Source organism: Macaca thibetana, chromosome 3, assembly GCF_024542745.1.
Source record: "Macaca thibetana thibetana isolate TM-01 chromosome 3, ASM2454274v1, whole genome shotgun sequence".
Classification (NCBI taxonomy): domain Eukaryota; kingdom Metazoa; phylum Chordata; class Mammalia; order Primates; family Cercopithecidae; genus Macaca; species Macaca thibetana.
In genome coordinates, this window is record NC_065580.1 from 58,298,871 (window position 1) to 58,321,635 (window position 22,765).

The window sequence follows — 22,765 nt, forward strand, 5'->3', positions numbered from 1 at the left end:
ACAGTTTGGGCCATTGCTTCACAGGGTGCATGCTCCAAGCCTTGTCAGCATACAGGTGATGTCAGGCCTGCAGGTGCACAGAAGTCAAGAACTGAGGTTGGAGAACCTCTACTTAGATTTCAGGAGATGTATGGAAACACCTGGATGTCCAGGCAGAAGTCTGCTGCATGGGCGGAGCCTTCATGGAGAACCTCTGCTGGGGCAGTGCAGAAGGGAAATATGGGGTTGGAGCCCCTACACAGAGTCTCCACTGGGGCACTGCCTAGTGGAGCTATGAGAAGAGGGCCACCATCCTTCAGACCCTAGAAAGGTTGATCCACACAGATTTCACCATGTGTCTGTAAAAGCCACTCAACACCAGCCTGTGAAAGCAGCTGGGAGGGGGCCTATACCTTGAAAAGTCACAGGGGTGGAGCTGCTGAAGGCCATGTGAGCCCACCTCTTGCATCAGTGTGACCTGAATGTGAGACATGGAGTTGAAGGAGATTATTTTATAACTTTAAGGTTTAATGACTGCCCTATTGGATTTTGAACTTACATGGGGCCAGTAATCCCTTTGTTTAGGCCAATTTCTCCTATTTGAAGTGGGTATATTTACCCAATGACTATATCCCCATTGTATCTGGGAAGTAAATAACTTGCTTTTGCTTTTACAGGCTCGTAGGTGGAAGGTACTTGTCTTGCTTCAAATGAAACTTTGGACTTGAACTTTTGGGTTAATGCTGGAATGAGTTAAGACTTTGGGGGACTGTTGGAAGGGCATAATTGTGTTTTGAAATGTGAAGACATGAGATTTGGGAGGGGCCAGGGATGGAATGATATGGCTGCCTCTGTGTCGCCACCCAAATCTTATCTTGAATTGTAACAATCCCCATATGTCAAGGGTGGGACCAGGTGGAGATAATTGAATCATGGGAGCAGTTTCCCCTATGCTGTTTTTGTGATAATGAGTGAATTCTCTCATGTTCTGATGGCTTTATAAGGGGTTCCCCCATTTGTTCAGCAATCATTCTCTATCCTGCCACCCTGTGAAGAGGTGCCCTCCACCATGATTATAAGTTTCCTGAGGCCTCTGCAGCCATGTGGAACTTCAAGTCAATTAAACCTCTTTTCTTTATAAATTACCCAGTCTCTTTTATTTCTTCATAGCAGCATGAAAATGAACTAATACAGACCAAAATGCAGTAAAAATAGAAATTAATGCTAAGAAAATCACTTGAAATAATACAATTAAATGGACATTAAACAACTTGCTCCTGAATGACTTCTGAGTAAATAATAAAATTAAGTCAGAAATCAAGAAACTATTTGAAATGAATGAGAAAAAAGAATACCACATACCAGAATCTCTGAGATACATCCAAAGCAGTGATAAGAGGCAAGTTTAAGGTGCTAAGCACCCACACAAAATAGTTAGAAAGATTTGAAATTAACCACCCAACGTCATATCTAGAGGAACTAGAGAAATAAGAGGAAATGAAATTCAAAGCTAGCAGGAGACAAGAAATAACCAAAATCAGAACTGAAATGAAGGCAATTGAGACACAAAAACCCTTACAAAACACAAACCTTCTTTGAAAGAATTAATAAGACAAATAGACTGCTAGCTAGACTAGTAAGTTTAAAAATACACAAGATCCAAAAAAAAAAAAACACACACACACACATTGAGAAATGACAAAGGGGACATTACCACTGACCACACAGAAATACAAACCCTTAGAGAAACACCTCTATGCAAACAAACTAGAAACCTAGAAAATGTTAATAAATTTCCGAAAACATATGCCATCCCAATATTTAACCAGGAAGAGACTGAATACCTTAATAGACCAATAACAAATTCTGAAATGGAATCAGTCATTTAAAAAAGGCCTATGTAACAGAACAAGCTCAGGACTAGACAGGTTCACCAGCAAATTCTACCAGATGTATAAGGAAGAGCTGGTACTATTCTAAAAAAATGAGGAGAAAACATTCCTCCCTAACTCATTCCATTAGGGCAGCATCATCCTGACACAAAACTTAGCAGAGACACAACAAAAAAATAAATCTTCAGGCTAATATCATTTATGAACATAGATGCAAAATTCCTCAACAAAATACTAACAAACCAAATCCAGCAGTACATCAAAAAGCGAATCCACCATGATCAAGTAGGCTTCATCCCTAGGATGTAAGTTTTGTTCAAAATATACAAATCAGTAAGTGTAATTCATCACATAAACAGAACTAAAGACAAAAAACAACATGATTATCTCAATAAATACAGAAAAGGCATTAAATAATATCCAACGTCCCTTCATTTAATAACCCTCTACAAACTAGGCATTGTAGGACCATACTTCAAAACAATAAAAGCCATCTATGAAACACTCACAGCCAACATCATACTGAATGGGCAAAAGCTGGAAGAATTCCCCTTGAAAACTGGAAGAAGACAAGGATGTCCTCTCTCACCACTCCTATTCAGCATAGTGCCAAAAGTCCTAGCCAGAGAAACCTGGTAAGAGAAAGAAAAAAAGACATTCAAATAGAAAGAGAGGAAACTAAACTACCCTTGTTTGCTGATGATGTGATTCTATACCTCAAAACCTGCAAAGTATGTGCTCAAATGCTCTTTGATCCAATACACAATTTCAACAAAGCTTCTGGATATACAATCAATGTACAAAAATCAGTAGCATTCCTATACACCAACAACATCCAAGCTGAGAGCCAAATTGAGACTTCAGTTCCATTCACAATAGCAACAAAAAGAATAAAATACCTAGGAATACAGTTAACCAAAGTGGTGAAATACTTCTACAATGAGAATTACAAAACACTGCTCAAATAAATCAGAGATGATACAAACAAATAGAAAAATATTGCTCATGGACAAGAAGAATCAATATTGCAAAAATGGCCATACTGCCAAAGCAATTGACATCCCTAATACTATTCCTATCAAATTACCAATGACATTCTTCACAGAATTAGAAAAAAAAATTTAAATTCATATGGAACCAAAAAGGATCTCCAATAGCCAAGGCAATTGTAAGCAAAAGAACAAAGCTGGAGGCATCACATTTCCCAATCTCAGACTATACTACAAGGCTACATTAACCAAAACAGCATGGTAGTGATACAAAAACAGACATAGAGACCAATGGAACAGAAAAGAGAGACTACGAATAATTTCCCACACCTACAATCATCTGATCTTTGAGAATATCCACAAAAACAAGCAATGGGGAAAGTATCCCTATTCAATAAGTGGTGCTGGGTTAACTGTTTTGCCCTATGAAGAAGTTTGATACCGGACCCCTTCCTTACACCATCTACAAAAATTAACTCAAGATGGATTAAACACATAGGTCTAAAATAAAAAACTATAAAAACCCTGAATGATAACCTAGGAAATACTCTTCTAGACATAGAACCCAGCAAAGATTTCAAGACAAAGCCACCAATAGCAATTGCAACAAAAACAAAAATTGACAAATAGGGCCTAATTAAACCAAAGAGTTTCCGCATAGCAAAACAAAACAAAACAAAAAACTATCAACAGAGTAAAGACACAACCGAAAGAATAGAGAAAATATTTGTAAACTATACAACCAACAAAAGTCTAATATCCAGAGTCTGTAAGTAGCCCAAACAAATTTACAAGCATAGAAACAACAAACCCACTAAAGATTGGGCAAAGGACACAAACAGTTTTCAAAAGAAGACATATATGTGGACAACAAGAACATGAAAAGAAAGCTCAGTATCATTAATGATTACAGAAATGCAAATCGAACCACAGTGAGATACCATCTCACACTAGTCAGAATGGCTCTTCTTAAAAAGTTAAAAAAATAACATGCTGACAAGGTTGTGGAGAAAAGGGAACACTTACGCATTGCTGGTGGGAATGTAAACTAGTTAAACTATTGTGAAGGGCCATTTGGTGATTTTTCAAAGAACTTAAAATAGATCTACTATTTGACTCAGCAATCCCATTATTCGGTATATACCCAAAGAAATATGAACCGTTCTACCATAAAGAGACACACATGCATATGTTCATCACAGCACTATTCACAATAGCAAAGACATGGAATCAACCTAAATATCCATCAATGGTAGACTGGATAAAGAAAATGTGATACCTATATACCATGGAATACTACGCAGCCATAAAAAATGAGATCATATCCTTTGCAGCAACATGGATAGAGTGGGAGGCCATTATCCTAAACAAACTAACACAGGAACAGAAAACCAAATACTGCATTTTCCCATGTATAAGTGGAGGCTAAACATTGAGTATATGGACACAAAGAAGGGAACAACACACACTGGGGCCTACTTGAGGGTAGAGGTTGGAAAAAGGGTGAATATCTAAAACTACTTATTGGGTGCTATACTTATTACCTGGGTGATGAAATAATTTGTAAACCAAAGTCCCGTGACATGCAATTTACCTATATAGCAAGCCCCCACATATACCCCTGAACCTAAAATAAGTTTTCAAAAAAGGAATAGAATGTGTGTTTGTGTGCATGCATGCATGGGTACACATTTGTTAGTGAAGCAGATGGGGATGGGCAATAAGGAGGAATACAATAGCCATTGGGTATGTATACGTAAAAAGAATTAGAACGTTGGTAGAAGAAGGATATGGGAAGATTTCTTTATCATTCTTGTCCTAGGTTGTTATCACTCTCACCACTGAAAGACAAGGTCCTGATCTGACATAGAAAAATGAAAAGCAGAAATCAAGTTGGAGAGATTGAACCTATACCAATGTCAGAGATTTCAATGGAAAAGAAAATGGTGGAAAGACCTACAAGTATTATAAACTGGAAAAGAAAGCTATTTATTCCTGTTGCCAAGTGGCTATGAGAGAAGTATATGAGTCAAGCAGGAAGTAGTAGTCAATAATAGACTACTACAATAGACAGTGAATAATATTATAATTGACTTTTACTGAATTATAAAATAGCATCTTCCAATTAGTGTTTTAGGGACTACTTATACACTTACCAGGCATACTGCTATAGATTAGTGCATTCAATTATCCATACCTGAAGTCTATCAGTTAAAATTTCCTAAAAATTCACTTTTAGACATCTAAGGCTATATTGCCTCTAGAAATGCAAGGAAGACTGAGCCAAATATGGGGAAAAAAGAAAGAATACAGAATTAATCAAATATATTCTCTATTGTCCCCATTCCCTGATTACATGCAAAGTTGTCCGTAATTTTTAAACCTATTAAAGGATATTTGGAGGATGCAGTCTTAAACAACTTTGGCTCATCCATTCAATTATTTGCAAGGAAAGCCTACTGAAAATATGTCTTTGATGTAACTTTCACTTTTACTGAAATATTACGATTTGTACTTAAGAACAATAACTTTTTATAAAAAATGTCACGTGGAAGTAAGAATGTGGACATACAACACACGGATTGGGGGGAAATATTTGCAAGCCATGTATCTGATAAGGGGTTACTACGCAAAATTTATAGGGAACTCAAACAACTCGATAGCAAGATAACAAACAACTCAATTAAAAAATGGGCAAGAAGTCGGGTGCGGCGGCTCATGCCTGTAATCCAGAACTTTGGGAGGCTGAGGTGAGAGGATTGCCTGAGCTCAGCAGTTCGAGAGCAGCCTGACCAACATGACGAAATCTCATCTCTACTAAAAATACAAAAAATTAGCGTAGTGTGGTGGTGCAGGCCTGTAGTCCCAGCTATTCGGGGGCTGAGGCATGAGAATCGCTTGAACCCCCGGAGGCGGAGGTTGCAGTGAGCCAAGATCGTCAATCCAGCCTGGGAGAGAGAGCAAGATTGTCTCCGAAAAAAAAGAAAAAAGAAAAAAAAATAGGCAGGAGAGCTGAATAGACATTTCTCAAAAGAAGACAAACAAATGGCCGAAAGACATATTTAAAAAATGCTCAATTCACTAATCATTACAGAAATGCAAATTAAAAACAATAATGATGTATCACTTCACATCTGTCAGGATGGCTATTATCAAAAAGACGAAAGATAAGTGTTGGTGGGGATGTGGTGAAAAGGGAATCTTTGTACATTGCTGGCAGAAATGTAAATTAGTACAGCTGCTATGAAAAACTGTATGGAGTTTCTAAAAAAATAGAATTACCATATGATCTAGCAAGCTCATGTCTGGGTATTACTCAAAGATTTGAAACGAGATTGTCAAAGAGCCATCTATACTCCTCTGTTCATTGAAGCACCATGCACAATAGCCATTCATGGAATCAACCTAAGTGTTCATCAACAGGTGAATGGATAAAGAAAATATTATATATATAAAAATTATATATTTAATATATATTTGTAATATATTTAATATATATTATATATAATATATATTTTATATACATAAATACAATATATAACATATATTTTATATATAATATAATATAATATATAATATATAAATACATATAAAATATAATATTATATATATATAATCAAATACTACCCAGCCTTCAGAAAGAAGGAACTCCTGTCATCTGCAGCAACACGGATGGGACTGGAGAACATTACGTTAAGTAGAATAAGCTAGGCACAGAAAGACAAGTGCTACATGTTTTTGCTTGTATGTGAAATCTAAAACAACTGAACTCATAGAAGCCAAGAGTAGAATGGTGGTTACAGAGGGTAGGGGGGTGTGGGAATGAAAAGATGATCAAAGAGTACAAAATCTCAGTGAAATACAATTTTCTTTTTTAGATTTACTGCACAATATAGTGAATGTAGTTAACAACAGTGCATTGTACATTTCCAAATTGCTAAGAGAGTAAATCAAATTTCTCAACCAAAAAGTAAGTATTTGAGATGAGGGATATGATAATTAGCTTGATTTAATTATTCCATCTTGTATTAATAAATCATAGCATCATTTTGTAATCTATAAATGTATAGAATTATAAATTGTCAATACAGAATAATTTTTAAAAAATCATGTGACTACCCAAGAATAATTTTCAAAATCAAGAAAAATATTGGAGGCTACAAACTTCATTATAAATGAATTTTTATTGCCTTGGTGGCAAGGCAGAGAGGACAATAAGAAAAATATTACACTAAAAAATATACCTTTGGGAGGCCAAGGCGAGTGCATCACAAGGTCAAGAGATCAAGATCATCCTGGCCAACATGGTAAAACTCCATCTCTACTAAAAATAAAAAAATTAGCTGAGTGTGGTGAGTTCCAGCTACTCGGCAGGCAGAGGCAGGAGAATCGCTTGAACTTGGGAGGCGGAGGCTGCGGTGAGCCAAAATCGCTCTACTGCACTCCAGCCTGGTGACAAAGTGAGACTCCATCTCTCTCTCTCTCTCTCTCTCTCTCTCTCTCTATATATATATATATATATATATATACACACACATATATATACAAATATATATATATGTTTATTTATATATTTATATTTATAGACACACACACACGTGCATATATACAGATACACACATGATGCCTAATTTCACATTTTGGGATGGTGCTAGAGAGGCAGAGGTCTAAAGGAAGCCGATCGTTAACTACCTCCTATGGGTAGGCTCAGGGAACAGAAAATATTTTTATACTGTCCAATGACTTACTTTTATACAGAACATTACTATCTTATTATGAGAATCAAGGGCCAGCACAAATACTGCTTTTCCACATTTGTAACAAAATTAATTTTTTGCCTAATATAACTTTTATCTTTAAAACCCAATTACATCCCTGCCTAACTGATGACTTAAATTATTCTCTCAATAATGACAAACATTTCAAATACATGAGTGCAACAATACATGCTCGGTGTTAGTTATAAAAGTCCAGGAATGCTTCATGTCATAAAAGAGGGCTCAGATATTACTATATATTTTTTATTTTGGACTGATAGGCTATTGTCTTGGTAATGAAAGAGGCTTTTTTTTTTTTAATAAATTACCCATTCATGTAGAAGTCTCATTTGAATGGAATTTTACTGTCTTTTGCTAAATAATCAACTTTATGCATTAACCAACATAATTTTGTTTTTGAAAGTAAGTATAAAAAACACAAATACTGTATTTTAAATAGTCTATTTCATGTTTATGGAAGTATGTGGCCAAGTATCATTAGTATTTTCTGAGATAGCATTACTATAGACTGCCCCAGACACCTGTTTTTATTTTATACTACTTAAAATCATACTACAGCAATGAAAAACAACTATTCTGCATAATCGTTTCAGAAAGTAGTACCATGATCGCTAGCTTTTAGTGAGTAATACTTTTAAGGATATCTAATTGCTGACTCCTAAAAATCTGGAGAAATGGTTGAAGTCTGTAATATTTTTAAAATAAACTATCCATTAACCTGAGAGTCATACTGTATTAATAAAATCTACAAAGCAGCTATCAATTTTATTAATAATTATAAGAATATTTGAAGTCATTCATTAAAGAAGAAAACTGATTTTAGAGATGTTATTAAAGATGGGGTATTTGAGATAGAAAACACCTTTTTAAAATAAAGACCCCCCCAAACCCAGCATGTAATCTTTATCAGTTTCATAGCTATCATTACATTTGATGACCTGAAATGTTTATATTTTTTTATTCTACCTTCAAACTAGGCAATTCTGTTTTGCAAGTGAGAGAGCATATCATTTTAGAACTGATTTTTAACTTAAGTTATTTAGTGTAAAATGCAGAATAGGAGGCTCAGAGTAGTAAAATTAAATTATTTAAGGTTTTGTTCACTCGGTGTTAATTAACCACAATAATACTGTTGCCTTCTCTGTGTGTAAAATATTACCTATTTCAAGGTTTTAAAATATTTATTACTGCATTTATTCAACAAGAGAACTGTAAATGGTAAAGAGGGTGGTATTCCAATTTACCAATAATCAAACGAGTTTAGAGATGAATTGACTCTCCTAAACTCACACAACAGAGATGTAATGTTTACTCTGGTCTCTTGTTTTTGTGCCAAGCAATTTCTTCCCCGTGCTAGAAATTCTCAACTAGAGAGGGAAGAAGGATGGGCACAGAAAAGGGCATATCCCCAAAATATTATTATTACCTAGTTTGTTTTGCAAGTGGCACATTAGACTCCTCATTCAATACCTCTGAGGCATTGAATGTCTCATTCAAAGCCACCCCCACTGAGAAATATGTCACATCCTCCATGGGTACTGGGCCCAACGATAGACCTTAAACTCCTATTTCAAGTGTAGGTTCTAACCTTATATGCAAAAGGCTGAGTTTAATGTTCGAGGAAGTGAAACATGGTATCCAGGAGTCGGTGACTGAAATAGATTTGGATTTGGTGAGGGAAGAATCAACAATTTTGCCAAGATTTCTGTGTTCACATAGGCAGCACACATAGAAAACTGGAATGATACAGCGAAGATGAGCATGGCCCCTGCACAAGAATGACCCACAAATTCATGAAGCATTCCATTAAATAAAACAAGCAAACAATTTTGTCAAGATTTATAGCAGGGTGATTGAGAAAATGATGGTAACATTGACACAGATTAGATGTTGGGACAAGGAGGTATTTTGTTTCACTTTGTTTTTAAGGGTGTGGCAACCTGACAGGCCACCGGGACATAGTTCTCTGTTTTTGTTTGTTTGTTTGTTTGTTTTTGTTTGTTCCTTCGTTTTAACACACAGTGAATTTGGGACTAAAAATAAGAAAGCAGATGCAAACATGCTAAATGCATGTACATAGCAGGTGTTTAAGCAGACATTGGGTGGGTGAACAAAAAGAAGGTAACAGAAGAGAGAATCTACCATATTAAAGGGAATGGCATTATCACGGCATATCCTTCTCAAATTATTGATTTTATCTTCCACTTAAAATCAGGAGATACTGTGAAAATTAGAACAGAAATCTCAGGATTCTTCTTCGGAATAGAGTTCCCAAAACTTCATTTTAGTATCATGCTTTTCAGTTCATATGACTTGGATTATTTATATACAACACTGAAGGACAATTTGTATGCAAATATTGTTGGCACAAGTCCATGATTAAATTGCAAAAGCTTGGAATGATATGGAACTTATCACTGATTACTTTCACAAGCAGCTCTCAGAAACAGAATCTCAATAAATCACTACCATTCTTCTACATTTTATACATCTGAACAACTAGCACCTTATCAGCATGCTAAGAGTTAGATATAGCAATCATGTTCTTCATGAGCATGATACAAATCTACCAAGAAGCTGCTACAAATTCATCCCTTACTCTTGTTATCATGTTTACAATTACTTTCCCTTTGCCGGTTTTACGTGGTTCATATCTCTGCTCAAATATTACTCCTCACCCTATCTCCTACAACTCCATTCTCGTCATTCACCATTCTCATACTCTACTTGTTTACATGGCACTTACCACTATCTAAACTTATGTATTTACTTGTTTATTGCCATCATCCCCTACAATGAAAATTTTATAAAAGAGATGAGCCTGACACTTAGTAGTTATTCCATAGGTATTTGCTCAATGACAAATGAAATGGATGAAATACAAAGCATTTTTGGAGAGGCTATAAACCTCTCATATACAGAACAGTAACAGCATAACAGTAATAATATCACATTATATCTCAAAATATCGAATTTTCCTATATTAAATGCTTAATAAGCTTCATGAAATTTATATTGAGAGCTCAATCTGGACAACTATAAAGGGCAATTAGCAAGTATTCTAAATTGTGCCAACTCTTTAGAGTTCCACAACAATGACTAGTTGTTGATATTTTGAGATAATTTTATATATTGATTAAAGGTGTCTTTATAAACGAAAAGTGTTTACTGAATGTGGCTTCCTGATGTAAAATGTGTATTTAGTTTCTCTTATTAATAATCAAAAATTGTCCATAATCAAAGCAATTTGTTTTATTAAAAAAGTTTAAGTATATGATGATTTATGACTTTACTGAGTTTTATTACTGCTTTAAATGTTATATAATAATTGATTTAGAGTAATCATCCAAATAATCATCTTACACAATCATCAAATAGAAAATAAGAATATAAAAATAATCCTTACTATTTTCAGTATATTCACACCAGGTATGAAACTATAGAGAACATAAACTATTCTGCAAACATATTATAAGATTGTACCATAACATAATGGCACCAACTTTAATATATAATTTTAGCCCTCAGTTGAGCTATATTTCATTATATTAAGTAAAAATGAAAGCTTTTGACCTAGTGAATCATCATGAGGAAAAATGGATGGCAAATGCAATTAATTTTAATATGTAAGTTTTATGCTTCAAAGTAGTATTTGCTAAACAAATACTCTCTGTCATTCTTTTGGTTTTGATCAGTGTAAGACTGCAGGAGCCAGGCATGGTGGTTCACGTGTGTAATCTCAGCATTTTGGAAGGCCAAGGTGGGCAGATCATCTGAGGTCAGGAGTTTGAGACCAGCCTTACCAACATGGTGAAACCCCATCTCTACTAAAAATACAAAAAATGAGCTGGGTGTGGTGGTGGGTGCCTGTAATCCCAGCTGCTTGGGAGGCTGAGGCAGGAGACTCACTTGAACCTACGAGGTGGAGGTTGCAGAGAGCCGAGATTGCACCACTGCACTCCAGTCTGGGTGACAGAGCAAGACTCTGTCTCAGGAAAAAAAAGAAAAAGAAAAAGACTGCAGGGCACATTACCCACTATTAGAGTGGAACATCAAGTCTAGATTTAGATTTACTTTTTAACCATCAACTTATTATCAAATGTTAATTTTTAAAAATATGTACAAATCTGAAGCACTCCATTAGTAGCTTTTAGGGAATCTATTATTAAAATTCAGCCTGCAGCAAAGGACATTAGTAAAAGGAGTTTCTAAACAAAATATTTAACACTCAAAGTAGTAAACATATGGACAAGAATGTAGGAATTTCAACAGTCAGTTTTTATTAGATGTATCCAGACAAATAAGTAACTTTTAAACTTTTCTAAAATCTGAAATCACTTTAACATTTCCAGAGGTCTTTTAAAGATCTTTTGAGAAGGACAGGCTACAGCTTGGCGGAGCTATTCATTTACTGTGACAAATTATTTTCCTGTGATGAGGAATGGTTGTACTAGAAGATATAAATTAATTGATAAGTACATGAGTTGTCAAAAAATGGTTTCATCAAAAATACTAAAAGCCAGGAGTTTTTGTTTTTTGGTTTTTTTTTTTTTGAGACGGAGTCTCGCTCTGTCGCCCAGGCTGGAGTGCAGTGGCCGGATCTCAGCTCACTGCAAGCTCTGCCTCCCGGGTTCACGGCATTCTCCTGCTTCAGCCTCCCAAGTAGCTGGGACTACAGGCGCCCGCCACCATGCTCGGCTAATTTTTTTGTATTTTTTAGTAGAGACGTGTTTCACCGTGTTAGCCAGGATGGTCTCGATCTCCTGACCTCGTGATCCGCCCATCTCGGCCTCCCAAAGTGCTGGGATTACAGGCTTGAGCCACTGCGCCCGGCCAAGCCAGGAGATCTTTGAACCAGAGTCCAGGTTTAGAAGACCTAGTGGAGGGATGCTCTTGGATCTGTTCTACCTATGGAAATCTCTTTTGCTTCTTCCCAGGTCTCCTTTGTTTCTGTGCTAGTGAAACAAAAATCCTGGATGTAGAACTCCTCCATGTATTATCTATACTGGAAATTTCAGAAAGTGATGGACTATAGGCAAATGTGCTTTAAAATAAAGCTTAACTTGATCCAAGCAAGATGTATAGCTATATGTTTCTTAAATGTTTTATACCATTTGATCACCTATGTGAAGGAAGTCTTTGTTTAAACACAACTCAAATAGCCATTTTGGTTTTGACTTTTTGTTTGTTTTCTTTGATAATATGTATTATAATTTTCATTAAAATATTTCAGAATAAACATTTTATATATGTGTTTTCTATGTCTATGTCTGTGTAAGATGTGTAAGTAAACTTTAATCTACACCTTATGGACAATTAGTTAGCAAAGGAATAACTTAACCAAGACTCAACACTCTAAAGGAGATTAATTAGAGACTTCAAATGTTTGCACATCTACATTGGATTGTTATTAATTTCTATTAGGAATCTTGGAAATGAATTTCTATTGCCAAAATTAAGTGTGTTCAGGATATATAGTTGGTTAGAAAAATTGTAGTGGATTCATTGTTATTACATGAACAAAGCATAATAACTTGGCCCAATAGCTTAATATAATAAGGGCAGGGCTTTTGGTCTTCTCTGTCAGAGGTACATAAAGTTCAATCCAGTGGTAGTGGGTGAAGTGGTTGACACTGTAAATAACTTGAGGGTAAAAGACATCTGTAGCAATTTATCAGAGTAATTTTATATCTTTGAGTTCTAAATATACTAACAAAACAAACACACCAACAAAAACAACTAGAAACTTGCATTTTGTATTTTAAAAATGTTCTAGTAATTCACTATTAATTTTTAGTATATTTTAAAAAAATATTAGTCTTCAAAAGATTAAGAAAAAAATAATATATTGAGACACACTAGCCTAGTTCCTTGTTAGCTTTATATTCTTCCATCTACCCTAAATAGAAATTGTTGGGTTTGCTATCATAATATCACTGAGTTTTCCAAAAGAGTAATCTTTTAATGCATGGAGCTGTCATGGGACCTGAAGGCTGAGGAAGTTGTGTGAATGTTTGCTTTTTACCATTTCCTGTCCTTTCGCTTTTCCTTTCCTTGTTTTTTTCTGCTTAATAAAAATATTGTTATGTTTGACAAAATTTGACCTGTCAAATGTAATGCAATGATCTTCAAAATTAAATTACATTTCAATGTAATACCCTACCTGGTATCCAGGTTGTGGGTGGCTGTACAAACTCCAATATTTACCAAAATAACTTTCCAGTTGCTAAAATGCCAAATAGGCTTTTGCCATTTCTTTCCCAAGTTTAATCAGCCTTTTGCCACTGCTCCTATTTTGAAACCCATGTAATTTGTATTTCCTGTTGTTTTTTTCAAAGGCTCAGATGTATAGACTCATTACTAAGAAGGTGAATACACAATCTTTGTGAAAGAGCAGAATTATATATGAAGTTATAAAAGATACCCAAAGAACTTTCTCCAGGGGATTATAACTAAATCTTCACTCCCAGCTGCCTCACTTGTCAATTAGCCAGAGTGTGACCAAAATGGCAGCAGGTAAATGTGAACAATCCAATACTGACCATAAGCACATAAGATGAAACCACTCACCCTTGTCCTTCTTCAGGGTAGAAATCTGCTTCAGTAGTACTTTCAAATACAAAGGATAATAATATGGCAATAACAACTGGCAGCGTTCCCAGATTTTACTGCTGTCTAATTTTGTATTAACTTCAAGAAAGATGAATTTCTTAATAAGGAATTAGGGCTTTGAGTTGCTGTCTAGAGCAAACTGGCAATTTGACTGATATCCTACATGTAAACCTTAATGATTACCACTTAGATATTTAAGTCTGCAGTTGCTCCCACTAGGTTTATTACGAGAGAAATAATCACCTCTACAGATGTCTTTTGACACATAATAAATTGAAAAGCATGAAATCCTTTCTATAAAGTATTTGTTTTGGAATATCTACTTTCCAAAAACATGACTATTTTTGAATCAGTGTATTCCCACACACACACAAAAAAGCATGTGTGGTGGGGGGGGCGGTGGGGGAGAGGTGGGGCGAGCGTGTGTTGCTACTCTGGAAGTTAAAGTGATTGAAATATTGTTCTATTGTTGCTCTACCAGCATCAATTTAGTTTTGCTTTATGAAACATTTGAAATGAAAAGCAGTGTAAATCTATTAAGACTTAAAAGTGATTCATACTATGTGATTGTGGAACTGGGTTTATCTGTCTGACATTATTAGTAAAATAGTTGCCTTATGTCACATAAACATCTGGACCATGACAACACTACCCTGTTAGCAAATTAAAATACCTCTTTAAAAACCCCTCACAAGTCACCTTTTATATAGTCTTCCTAAAAATAGGTAAAGGCATAATTATGTAAATTCCAAAAGAGAATTGTTTCAATCAGCATCATAAGGTGCACAGTAATTTGGCTCAAGTATGATTATAAGATTTTAAAATATGTAAAATGGGATACATATCTGCTCATAAAATCAAGTATTTAATTTATTCTTTATTAGTAAACCTATTAATTTCTTACATTAAGAAGACTTTCCCCTACAAATAATATAGAATTTCTGATTCAATCTAGATTCGTGGAGAGCATTTAGTTACTTTTCCAAACACGAAATCATAAATGAAGAAGATGAGAGAAACCCAATTCTTAATCCTGTAAGTTACTTGAAAGTATACTTTTCATTAATTTTGGCTTTAAAAATTGAACTTAAAATCTTCATAGAGATATTTCATGTTGTTAGTACATTGACTAATTTAAAAATTGTTTGAATGGAAATATGTAAGGTGAGAGAACATGACATTGATAACACACAGATATGTGCAAAGCACCCACAGGAAGACCTACCCATCAGAAATATGAGGAGTCAGCAAATAAATGATTCAGGATTTCTTCACCATCAAATGCCACTTTGTAAAATGTGACAGACCAGGAAGTTAGTATGATCTAAATTAAACTGAAGCCCACATGTATAATCCCTCACAGTTTCTAAATAACTTTCACGGATAGCATCTCATTTCGTCTAAAAAACATTAAAAGGTAAGCAAAGCCAGCAAGTATCTTCGTCTCTTATTTGAGGACGCCAATGTAAAAATAGGATAATTGACTTGAGGACTATCACACAACTGGTATGGAGAGATGTTAGATTCTTTGGTACTTTCACTCAATTCATCCCCACATCCTATGTGTCAGGAAATGGGCATGTTTCCTACACGACTGAGGATTAATGATCCTAGCCCATGACCCACCACTAAATTAATATGTTCCGTAGAACTAGGGATGTCAGGATACTAGTCAAAGAAATCAAGTTGGCTGTGGATAAAGAGGATAATTTTAGCTTTGTCTCCTTTTTGTTTAAAGCCGTTAAGCAAGATTTAAGCAGTTATAGCTGGATTAAAAATCTCAATCTGCCATCCTTATACCACTACAAACTCTGTGGGAGATTTGAAACACATGTCTGTATTTTCAGGGATTTTTTCCCCCCAAGAATCCTCAATGCACAAAAGAAGCAAAACAAGTTGATCTCAAGAAATGAAGGGCATATGAGGGTAATGGATGGATAAAGAACCTAAACTCAAAGTGAAATAATAAAGTACAAATCAATGAGTGAATAAAATAACTACCAGTGGTAAATTTTAACATTGGTGAATCCCCCTCAAAAACTCAAATCTATTAAGAGTCAATTTTAAGAAATTGAGCAGCTTCAGAAAACCAGATGTAAGGATTATGTTAATCTTTTATATCTTGCTCACTTCTTAAACAAGATGCCTGCCTTTCATTCATGTCGAGTTTCACTGTCAAGTAAAGACTAAGCATTCCAAAATCCAAGATAAAACGTCACATTGACACTTAAACCTTTTTTTGACATTTGGTCAGAGCTGAAAAGCCAGCCAACCATGATTTTTTGACAGAATGACAGAAATAAGCAAAGCAGTTTCCTCATTCCCTTTGTTCATGTAAGCAGCAATATAATAACTAAAACATCTTTCCCAAAGTATGTTCCACAAGATGTTAACAGCTATTATGTGGGAAAAAATGTTCCATGGTCAAATAAATGTGACAATCATTGTGTAAAACCAAATTGAGAAGTTCTCTTTATTTCAGGGGCCCTTATGACCATAATTATACTTCTGGTTATAAAACCCCTATGTTTCATGACGATGTACCAGGAATTGTGGCTCTAAGGAAAGGATCTAGTTATTCTTCCTACTATGAGCACAACTTGACCAGGCCTAACACACTGAAATAGTAAAGAGCTTCTCTGTATGTTCTGGGCTTCATGTACCACCATTGCGTAGGAATACAATCGCCTAAATTTGGAAGAATTTTATGCTTGCTAATAGATCAAGGTTGCTTCTTAGTTCCACTGAGAGTAATTATTTTTTTAAAAAACAAAATCACAATACCAATATTACACCGAGAAAATGTGATAAAGCCCTAATCATCAAATACCTAAGTCAGAGCTCACATTTTCCAAATTCTGTTAGAATTTTTAAACAGATGATTTGTTTTAATGACCATGCAAGTTCCCCTTGCATGTGATTGATATGTCATGTAAGGCTACTAGTAATATCTAGATGTGCTTTTCCTTCCTTCTTTTTTGTCTTCCAATATTTGTCATTATTCTTAAACTGGAAAATTTTTCTTGTAGAGTTTCTCACCTTCTGAATTTTAAGGATTGTATCTTACTATGCCTTTTAACATGTTCCTCTGTCCCTTGAACCTTCTGCAGTCTTGTGGATAAATCTAAAGCCTTGACTTGGTTCAGGTTTAAGTTTCAATTTGTGTCTACTTGCCAAAGATCTTTTGTATGTTCATCAAGAGTCGTGTAATGTCCAGAAGTTTCTCTTTTTTTGTGACATTAGTAGTAGCCACTGATGACCACTGTCTAGATTATTTCATTAAAGGTTTTCAAGTGACAGTGATATTCTAACTTTATTATTTCATCTTCATTAGCTGGCATATTTTTATAAAGAGGAACTCAGTCTCATCAACTATGCGGTTAGAGTTTTTACAAGAAAGTCAGGTAAAGTGTTGTCTCCATTTCTTTACCAGATTACAGATTACGGAGATGGTTCATCAGCTTCCTCCAAACAAACTGAGAGGCTTTTTTTTTTCTTTTTAATTCATGTAATTTTTATTATTATGAGCTCCTGGATTACAAAATATTTTGTGTTTTTAAATCCATTGTCATTACTATTTTTCTTGATGATAATTTTGTACGCCTTTTTATGGCCAATAGAAGCCTCTTTCAGTTCACTTTTGAATCTTTCTGTTATGAGCCCGTAGACTTTGATAACTCTATTGCATTCGGGTTATATTTTCATTTTTTAAAAAGTAAAATATTTTTATTCCCTTACTTGTTTTAAGACAAAAGGTAGCAATCATGCACCATTTTCTCTACCTTGAATTTTGTTCATCAAGAATCATATATGGAGATAATTGTCATTTCTTTTTACAGCTATATAGTATGTCACTGTGCATGGAATATAATTTCTTCAATGAATTCCTTTTTGATGCACATTTGAGTTGCTTCAAGACTTTGCTTTTCTAAAATATGCTGCTGTAATGCAGTCTTGCCTGCATTGTTTTTAAATTCTATTCATGTTGCTGTGTGTCTAGTCTGTTGTTTTTAACCATGTCAAGGTACTCCATGGTACACATAGACAAACATAATTTTATAAAAACCACAGAAGCAGAATCCACTAATGATTCTCATTTGTAAAGATATAAACAATTTACTGTATTATAAATTGATAGTTTTTGCAATTACATAAATTGCTTTTCACTGTCTGATGTAGTTTGGCTGTGCCCCCACTCATTTATCTTGAATTGTAATCTGAATTGTAATCCCCACGTGTTGGTGCAGGAATCTTGTGGGAGGTAATTAGATCATGGGGCTGGTTCTCCCCACACCCCATGCTGTTCTCGTGATACTGAGTGAGTTTTTATGAGATCTGATGGTTTTATAAGGGGCTTTCCCCACCTTTGCTCTGCACTTCTCTCTCCTGCCGCCATGTGAAGGGTATGTTTGCTTCCCCTTCCATCACGATTGTAAGTTTCCTGAGGCATCCCCAGCTATGCAGAATTGTGAGTCAATTAAACCTCTTTTTGTTTTTAAAATAAATTACCCAGTCTTGGGCATTTCTTCATAGCAGCATGAGAATGGACTAATATAATGTGTCATAATTCTTTTTTTTAATAAAAAAATGCATAGATTATTTATTCTGGAAGAGTTATTGCTTTACTCACAGGCAACAAACACAAAAACAGACAAATGTAATTACATCAAGCTAAAAAGCTTCTATATAGCAAGGGAAACAACCAACAGAGTGAAGAGACAGCCTACAGAATCGGAGAAAATATGTGCAAACTATTCATTTAACAAGGAATTAATAACCAAAATATATAAAGAACTCAAGCAACTCAACACTAAAAATAATAATAATCCCAGTAAAAAGTGGGCAAAGAGGTTGGGTGCAGTGGCTCACATCTGTAATCCCAGCACTTTGGGAGGCCAAGGTTGTCAGATCAGTAGAGGTTAGGAGTTCGAGAGTAGCCTAGCCAACATGGTAAAATCCTGTCTCTACTAAAAATATAAAAATTAGCTAGGCATGGGGGCAGGCACTTGTAATCTCAGCTACTCATAAGGCTGAGGCAGGAGAATTCCTTGAACGCAGGAGGTAGCGGTTGTAGTAAGCTGAGATCATGCCCTGTACTCCAGTCTAGGCAACAGAGTAAGACTCCATCTCAAAAAAAAAAAAAAAAAAAAAAAGGTCTAAGAACATGAACAAACATTTATCAAGAGAATACGTACAAATGGCCAACAGGTATATGAAAAACTGTCCAACATCACAAATCATAAGAGAAATGCAAATCGAAACCACAGTGAGATATTATTTTACCACAATTAAAATGGCTGTTATCAAAAAGACTAAAAATAACAGATGCTGGTGAGGATGTGGAAAAGGAGAAAACTCCTGTACACTGTTGGCGGGTATGTAAATTAGTGCAGCCACTATGGAAGAAAATATAAAGATTCTTCAAAAAACTAAAAAATAGAACTACCATATGATCTAACAATCTCATCCTGGGCATATATCCAAAAGAAAAGAAATCAATATATCTAAGAAACATCTGCAATGCCATGGTTTTATGGCACTATTCACAATAGCGACAATATGGAATCAACCTAAGAGTCCATCAAGAGATGAATGAATAATGAAACTGTGGTATATATACAAACTGGAATGCTACTTGGGACGCTGAGGTGGGAGGATCACTTGAGCCCAGGAGTTCAAGGCTGCAGTGAGCCATGATCATGCCACTGCAATCTAGACTGGGTGACAAAGTGAGACATTGTCTTTTAAATTTGATAGATAGGAGATATACACATATATGTGTACACACACAATGAAATATTATACACAATGAAATATTATTCAGTCATAAGAAGAATAAAATCCTGTCATTTGCAGATGTGGATGAGCCTGGAGGACATTATGTTAAGTGAAATAAGACAGGCATGGAAACACAAATGTCATGTTTCATTTATATGTTGATATGATTAGGCTTTGTTTCCCTACCCAGATTTCATCTTGAATTGTAATGCTCATAATCCCCATGGGTCAAGGGAGAGACCAGGTGGAGGTAATTGAGTCATGAGGGTGGTTTCCTGCATGCTGTTCTGATGATAGTGAGTTCTCACTGTATCTGATGGTTTCATAAGGGGCTCTTCCTCCTTCACTTGGCACTTCTCCATCCTGCTGCCTTGTGAAGAAGGTGCCATGCTTCCCCTTTACCTTCCACCATGATTGTGTTTCCTGAGGCCTCCCCAGCCATTCTGAACTGTGAGTCGATTAAACCTCTTTCTTTTATAATTTTATAAATTACCCAGTCTTGGGAAGTTCTTTATAGCAATATGAAAATGGACTAATACATATGTGGAAGCTAAAAAATAAAAGGTTGATCCTCATGGAGGGTGGTTTTCAGAGGCTGGGAAGAGTAAAGGGAGGGAGAGGATGAAGAGGTGGTTAATGGATACAAAAATACAGTTAGATAGAAGGAAAGTTGGTGTTTGATATAGTTTGGCTCTATGTACCCACATGAATCTCACCTTGAATTGTAATCCCCATAATCCCCACATGTCAAGGGCAGGACCCAGGTGGAGGTAATTGGACCATGGGGGTGGTTTTCCTCATGCTGTTCTCATGATAGTGAGTGAGGTCTCACAAGATCTGATGGTTCTCACAAGTGTCTGGCATTTCCTCTGCTTGCACTCACTCCGTCCTGTCACCCTGTGAAGAAGATGCGTGCTTCTCCTTTGCCTTCTGCCAAGATTGTAAGTTTCCTGAGGCCTCCTCAGCAATGCAGAACTATGAGTCAATTAAACTTCTTTCCTTTATAAATTACCCAGTCTCTTGTATTTCTTCATAGCAGTGTGAGAATGAACTAATACAGTGCTTGATAGCACAATATGGTAACTATAGTTATCAATAATATATTATATATTTCAAATAGCTAGATGTTCTCAACACAAATAATGATAAATATTTTATGTGATTTATACCCCAAGTACTCTAATTTGATCATTACACATTCTACACATGTATCAACATACCACATGTACCTCATAAATATGTATAATTATTATGATTCAACACAAAAAACGTATTGTTTTACCTAGAAATGTAGCTAGGGATTTAATTTTCTTGACTCTCTATTTCTTTTCTCTTCTTTTATTATTTTTTAAGAGACAAGCTCTTGTGCTCTGACACCTCAGTGGAGTAGAGTGGAGCAATCATAGCTCACCTCAGCCTCAAACTTTTGGGCTCAAGTGATCCCCCTTCCTCAGACTTTCCAGTAGCTAGAACTACAGGCATGCACCACCACAAGTAGATAATTTTTTCTTTTGTGTAGAGACAGAGTCTCACTATGTTGGCCAAGTTGGACTGGAACTTCTGGCATCAAGTGCTCCTCCTACTGCAGCCTCCTAAAGTACTGGGATTACAAATGTGAACCAGTGCACCAGCCCCAAGATCCACTATTTCTTAGAGATAAACAATCTTTTTCTTGTCTGGAATTCGACAGCAGACTCCTTATATGCACTGTGAATTTTTTCTAGCATTTATGCATTCAAAAAAGTTTTGCATTAAATAATGCTGAATGTTGGAATCTTTTCTGAAATACGTATATAAATACTATGGGGACCTTTGACAGAAATGAGTCAAAGGACTGGAAAAACAAGGCAATTGTTGAGCCTTTATTGCATCTCAAGCTCTAATTATCTTGGATGTTATTACTAATAGTTACTCATAGTTATAACAAGAATCAGAAAAAAAGTTCTTTAATAAACAATATAATAGTAAAAATATACTTATGCTTGAGAAATAGTAAAGTTCATGTTGTTTTCCAAAATATACAATTATTGTTATCACATTAGTGTAAAAGTAATATCTAAATCTGAGGCTTTCTCATGAGCTGAGAAATGCTACTTTTAAATATGAGGGCATGCCTAGATATAGATATTTCATAACAAAAACAAATAAATGAACATAAGAGTCTAGAAATAGGCTGACACAAAATTTCAAATGTTTTTATGTATTTCTAAGATGGCTTAATAGGGAAAGGATAATCTTTTCAACAAATGGGACTGGCATAATTAAATATATGTATGTATAACAAAACTAAAGCCTCAGCTCAAATATTATACCATGGACAAATAACTTGAAATGAATTTTCAGTCTAAATATGGAAGTTAATTAACATCATAAAACTTCTAGAAAAATGCATGGAAAAAGATCTTCACAAATTCAGGCAAGCCAAGATTTCTTTGACAAGAAACAATATATACTAAGAATTTAAAAAATTATAAACTAGACTTCACCAATATTAAAATTTTTTGCTCTTTGACAGATAAATTAAGAAAATGAAAAAAATAAGGCATAGACTGGGAGAAAATATTCACTATATACATATCTGACAAAAGACTTGCATTCACAATTATAAAGAATATTTACAACTTAATAACAGCTGAAGAACAAGATTTTTAAAATGAACAAAAGACTTCGGTTTCTTCATCAAAGAAGAGAAATGAATGGCCATTAAGGACATGAAAATATGTTACACTTTCTTGTT

General features: G+C 35.2%; 1 protein-coding gene and 1 non-coding gene across 5 annotated transcripts in view; one reads left to right on the forward strand and one right to left on the reverse strand.

Moving 5' to 3' along the window:
* MAGI2 (membrane associated guanylate kinase, WW and PDZ domain containing 2) overlaps positions 1 to 22,765 on the reverse strand; it is a 1,483,072-nt gene that overhangs the window by 1,041,378 nt on the left and 418,929 nt on the right. The window lies entirely within an intron of this gene.
* LOC126951759 (U6 spliceosomal RNA) lies at positions 9,346 to 9,451 on the forward strand. Its single transcript, XR_007724626.1, has one exon. It is a non-coding gene; the product is annotated as a U6 spliceosomal RNA (small nuclear RNA).